We start from the raw sequence: 6,000 nt of genomic DNA, 5'->3' as shown, positions 1-6,000 counted from the left end.
AGCAGAAGTTTGCTTCTCCCTCTCCCACTCCCCCTGCTTGTGTTTGCTCTCTCACTCCATCCCTGTTGTCAAATAAAATCTTAAAAGCCCACCTCACATTGATTTGAGCCTGTCTGAGCAGACCCCATGAGTTGGGAAAATAGGTAGGGGAGCAGCAGGTGCTGCCTTTGAGTGGCACAACACACCTGTAGCTCCCTTATCATTCCCACGTCTCATTCCGTCCCACCTACAGATGGGAAACTGAGTTACAGCATGGCACAGCCGTGCACCCCAGGCTACAGAGAGGGGCTGTGGCAGGTCAGGAATCCAACAGGAGGCTCCTGCCTCTCACCCCTGACCAGAGTTGGCTGGGAAACCCCACGTCATTTCCTCTTCCAGGACCGAGGAAACAGGGGCTCAGGTCACAGAGCATTTAAGACCAGGGCCTCTGCAATCTGTACCAAAAACAGGAGAGTCTACAGAGTTTCCGCGGCCTCTCCGCCGTCCAGCAAGTTCCTTCCAGCCTGCAGGTGCTGCGCCAGGGCCCCCCAAAAAGCGAGGCCTTGCTGCAGCGCTTGCAAGCTTGGGCCACGCGCTGGAGCTCCGAGCGGGTGATGCCGTGGCTCCCGGTGCATGCAGGGATCATTGGGGGCAGTGAGGGTGGGCGCTCTGACCCGTGGACCTCCTCCCTGCACATGAGCACCCCGGCCACTAGGAGGGGTCCGAGACCGCCAGTGGGGCGCTGGGGCAGGCGGGGCCGCCAAGGGGCCCCGGACCCAGGCGGGAAGAGCCCGGGCAGGCCTACCTCCGGGCGCCCAGCCCCAGTCCCCGCGGTGAGCTCCAGGGACCGCCCCTTGCAGCCTGGCCGCCACTGCCAAACAGCGGTTCCGGCACCACAGGGGGACCGACAGCAAAATCAGAAGGGGCTGGCCGTTTCTCGGTGCCCACACAGGAAAGACAGGCCGGAACGACCACCGCCCTGCGACAGCAAAGCAAACCCTGTCTTAACAGTTAATACATCCCCCGGCGGTCGGTGGTGTCCCAGGGCCAGGTACCCTGCTGCCAGGCCCTCTGTGGGCCAGGGTCCTGAAGTCAATGATGCCCGGATCCAGCGCAGGAAAGGAGCCTGAGGCCCAAGGACAGGAGGAGAGCAAACCCGGGGGAGGGTATTCGCGGAGGGCGGGAGCAGCCTCCGTTGATGAAAGGTAAGCCAGGGGCATCCCTGAATCCAGGCGGGCAGCTACAGGAGGAAGACCTGCGTGGGTGGTGACCGAAGGACTCCCCTGCGTCCCCACGTCCCCCTCCACCCGCTACCCCTTAACCAGCCGGCCGACGCGGCGCCCCACGAGCCGGAAGCTGGACTGGCCGACTTCGCCGCCACCCCGCGCTCCCCCGCTCGCACGGCCTCCGGCGTCCACCACTCACTCAGCGGTGCGCACTGAGACCCTCCGCCGTTCCCCGGACCCCGCACGACCCCGTGCTTTTCTTCACGACGCCGCGGGGCGCGGAGGATGCGGCTACCCCCGGCCCCCTGACCCCTCCGCGCGCCCCGCCGCAGAGCAGCCGCCGGCCCGCAGACCGCAAGCCTGTCCAGCAACACCGGGCGTCTGCACCCCTCCCGCCCCGCGTACCCCCTCCGCACAGCCGCGCCGCTGTCCTCCCCGCCCATGCCCCCGACGGTCGTCCGGCCCGCGTCCAGTCCCCGGGCGCTCAGCCCGCGGGAGCCTCGCCTCAGACTCTCCGCAGAGCACTCCCCCTCGGCGCGGGGTCCTTCAGCTTCCGGCCCGTGACTCCGGACACGGCTCTATCTGTCCGTGCGGCCGCCCGGTCGCTGCCGCCAGGGCCTCAGGAGGCGGCGGGACCCGGTCTTCTGGGAACCCTAAAGGGGCCAAGACCCCGACCGGAAAGGAAGGGGGGGCGTTCACGTGAAGGCATTCCGTGGGGGAAACACACACCCTCATAAGAACGGTTCCAGGAACCTGTGTTCCACTGGGCGGACGTGAGGGTCTCCTTCAGGGCATCCGCCAGGGAAAAAAGGGTGAGCAAACCAGAGCGAAGCAGCTGTGCCTGCCTTCCCTTCACAGGTGACAAATTGTATTTTTAAGGGACACCTGCTGCAGCAAGGAGCTCTCCTGGGCCTCGTGGGGGCGACAAAGACCAAAATATTGAATTCTCGCCCCAGGGAGCCCTCGCGAGGGATGACAACCAGAACAGAAGCATCACCAAAGTCTCCTATGCAGGGGACGCGGGAACTTCAAAGGACAAGGTCTCCAGGATCCCAGAGCCAGGACGGCGACGCAGAGCTGGGTCTTGGCTGTTTCTCCCGTTATGTCCTCTTTAGGGAAACCGTGCTGGGGCCCCTGAGAGTTACAAGGCGTAGAACTGGAAAGTTCATGCTTAAAACGAGGGCGCGACCTCGGGGAAAGAGCGTGGGAGCGCCCCGCAGCCGGGCGGCTCCTACGGCGGGAGTGGTGGGTCTGGGGCCGGCGGCTCCGGGCTGATGATCCTGCTGCCGGGAGAAACCAGGCGGCGGGAGCCACACTCGCAGCTAACCGTCCGGATGGGCTGGGCCTCCATCAGGAGCTTACGGCAAACTGCAGATTTTAATGAAGCCGTTTAGAAAGGACAGGGTCGCAGTCTAATCTCCCAAGAGTCAGACCCCAAGTCTGTCCAGGTGAATCTGAGAAGTGTCCTGGTGATGAGGGAGCAGGAGGCTGGCTGAGGACAAAGCAAAAGCTGGCACCTTACACCCCCTCTTCACCCGCTCCCCTCCATATGTGTAGCATTCCTCAGGCACCCCTGACTGCCATAAAACGATAAATAGTTAACTTGCAGGGATCGCAATCCTGCAGAACAGGAATCTCCCTTGCTCTACAGATGTCCTAGAGACCTAAACAGGGAGGTTACCTTATCAATAGAACAAATTTCCAGAGGCAAATAACTCTCAGTTCCTGAAGCCCTAATGTCTCCCTCCCCACCATAAACTGGAGGAGGCTGAGGTAGAAGGGAATGTAAATGACAGCAGGATCATAAAACCCCACCAAGAATCTCCCAATTATCTTGATGTTAATGCCTGACCTAAAGATGACATTGATCAGGCCATAAGGGCAAGGCCTCCCCCCAGCACCTTGTAGGCCCTCCCTAACATGTGAAAACTCTGTTGAAATCTCCCATCCCTTCACCACCTCCCGCCAACCGCAAGGTATATAACATGCCTACACTCACAACCCGGGGCAGCAGCTCTTCCTGCCCACGTGCTTTAATAAACCACCATTTTGCACCAAAGATGTCTTAAGAATTCTTTCTTTAGTCGTCAGCTCCGAACCTCACCCCACCGAACCTGACTTAGGTTCTGGGACTTCATCACTGGGACACCGTGCTCATTTGGTGACTCTGTTGCCCCACTTGTCATATAGACACCATCATTCTGGGTTTTTTTTTTTTAATATCAGATGTAAATTACCCAAAGTAACAGATCAGTGAATTTTTACTTATATACACAGTAATATAACCAGCATCCTGAAGAGCTCCCCCAAGTGCTTCCTGCTGATCATTAACCCAGGGCAAGCCTAACCACATTGACTTCAACTCCCAAACATGACGTTGGCTTGTTTTTAAACCTCACATAAAAATAAATAAATAAATAAACAAACCTCACATAAATTATACACACACACACACACAGTTATAATTAATATGTGTATGTATGTGTGTGTGTATATATATATATATATATATATATATTAAAAGATTTTATTTGTCAGAGAGAGAGCGCGCTTCTCTCCTGAAACATCTGGCCCATTTTTAAGTGGAAGGATCTCTCTCGATGGCAGGGAGGAGGCTTGGCGGGCTGAAGAAACCTAGGTCAGGAAAAGCTCAACAATGCGTTCTCTTGGCACAACATCCCCAGTCCACTGCACTCCCATCATAGAACACCAGACCCCGGGTGGGAGAAATGTGTTTCTCACAGTTGTGGAGGCTGGGAATGCTATGGTCAAGATGCCAGCGGATTCAGTGTCCAGATTCACAGACTGCACCTTCTCTCTGTTGTCCCCACACGGAAGGGGCAAGGGAGGTCTCTGGGGTCCGTTTTATAAGAGCACTAAACCCATTCATGGAGCCTCCCCCCTCATGGTCTAATCCATTCCCAAAGGCCCCATCTCCTAATACTGTCACATTGGGGATTAGGTTTCAACATATGAATGGGGGGGGGGAGACACATTCCGTCTGTGGAAGCAGGGAAGCAGGCACACGCACAGTCTTCACCCCAGCACCTGGGGCTCTGACAGTGAATATGGTCAGACACTGCTCGGTCTACATCCACCAACTTAACGCTCGTACCAAGAATCTGGAAAGCAGCTGTGGTACAAAGGGCAAGAAAACAAAGCTGATGGATGAAGCGGGTGCTTCCAGGGGCCGAGCGGAGTTCAAGTCCCAGTGGGAGGTACTGCGGGACCTGAAGGGAAAGGCCGTCGGGTGAACCTGAAGACACCGGAGCTCCACGAGGACGTAGGGAAACAGGAACCGTTAGACATCACTGGTGGGAACAAAGAATGGTGCATTTCCTCCCTAAGTTAAAGATGACAATTTACCAGGTGGCCCAGCAGTTCCATTTCCCGAGGGATACTCAACAAAACTGAAAACACGGGTTTATACAAAACCTTTAAGCCTGAGTGTTCAGAGCAGCATTATTCCTAAGAGCGAAAACATGGAAAGAAACCAAATGCCCACCAGGGCTTGAGAAGTGGATGAATCCTAGGTGGTGGATCCATTGCATGGGACACACGGAGCCAAGACGCACCCAGCCTAGAGAACCACCATCCTTCACGCAGCCGGGGACAGTGCTGGCGGGGGACATCAACAGGTCCTAGCTGGAGGGACTTGCGGACTACGCTGCACCTCGCGGGAGGGTTCTGAGCTTGGCAGGGACACCACCGTGTGAGGGCTTTGGGATTCCTCTGAAACTAGTGGCTTGGGGTCAGCAAGAGGAGCTGAAGGCAGGCAGGAGTCAGAGGATGCTTTCTGGAGGAATTTAGTGGGGAAAAAACCAGCCGCATTCCCTGCAAAAGGTTACTCTAAGCCCGTCCTAGCAGCCCGAGGTATGAAATGCTCATGGGCCAGGGTACAAAGTAGTCACAGAGGGGGCCGGGGGCTTGGTGGGCACCGCTCCACGAAGGGCTTCAGTCCTGGGTCAAGAGGGAGCCATGGAAGGACAAGGTCAGGCCTGCGTTTCAGAAAGATCCGATGTGCAGGCGGGCTAGTGGGGGCCGGGGGCCGAGGGAGGGGACCGGCGCTGCAACGCGGGCCTGAGAATGAGGTCCGAGCCCGGGAAGGTGGGCATCGCAACCATGCTCGTTTGCAGGGGTAAAACTGAGGCTCCGAGAGGGAGCTCAAACCGAAAAAAAACGCCGCATCCCTCCAGCCAGGAGTCAATCCCGCTGCAGCTTCCGTGCGGCCTTCGGAGGCCAGGTCCCTTTCCCACACCCCCTTTCTTCCGCCCCGCCCACCGCGGCCCTTCCGGCCTCCGCCGGCCTCTCTATGATTGGTGTTTTTGTGTGTGTGTGTTTTTGTTGGTTTGTTTTTTGTTTTTATTCTCCTCCCACCCTTCTACACACAAACATCTCCTCTCTGTTCCTCGTTTCCCTCCCGGCCCGGCTGCTCTATCCGCCGCCACCGTCTCTATGGTTCTCCCCTCTCGGCCGCTCACACCGTGCCGGCTCTTTCTCTGTCCCGGCCGTCGGCCTCTCGCGCCGGTCCGAGCCGAGCTGGGGCGGCCTCTTTGGTCCGGCCGGGCGGAAGCGGCGGCCGCTGGCAGAGCGCCCGTAAGGAAGTCCCGGGCAAGGAGGGACCGCGACCTCCAGGGAGAGACCCTGGGGAAGAGGTACGCCGTCCGGGCCCTCGGGGAAAACGCTCCGGCCGGAAACACGCGGCCCCGAGAAGAAGGGTCCGCTTCCCGCTCGGGCCTCCCCGCGCCGCGAGGAGCTGGGATCCCAGAAAGATGGCAGGTCACAGGGGGAGGAG

This window comes from Mustela erminea, chromosome 19 (genome assembly GCF_009829155.1).
Source record: "Mustela erminea isolate mMusErm1 chromosome 19, mMusErm1.Pri, whole genome shotgun sequence".
Classification (NCBI taxonomy): Eukaryota; Metazoa; Chordata; class Mammalia; order Carnivora; family Mustelidae; genus Mustela; species Mustela erminea.
Note: the sequence above shows the minus strand (reverse complement) of the source record.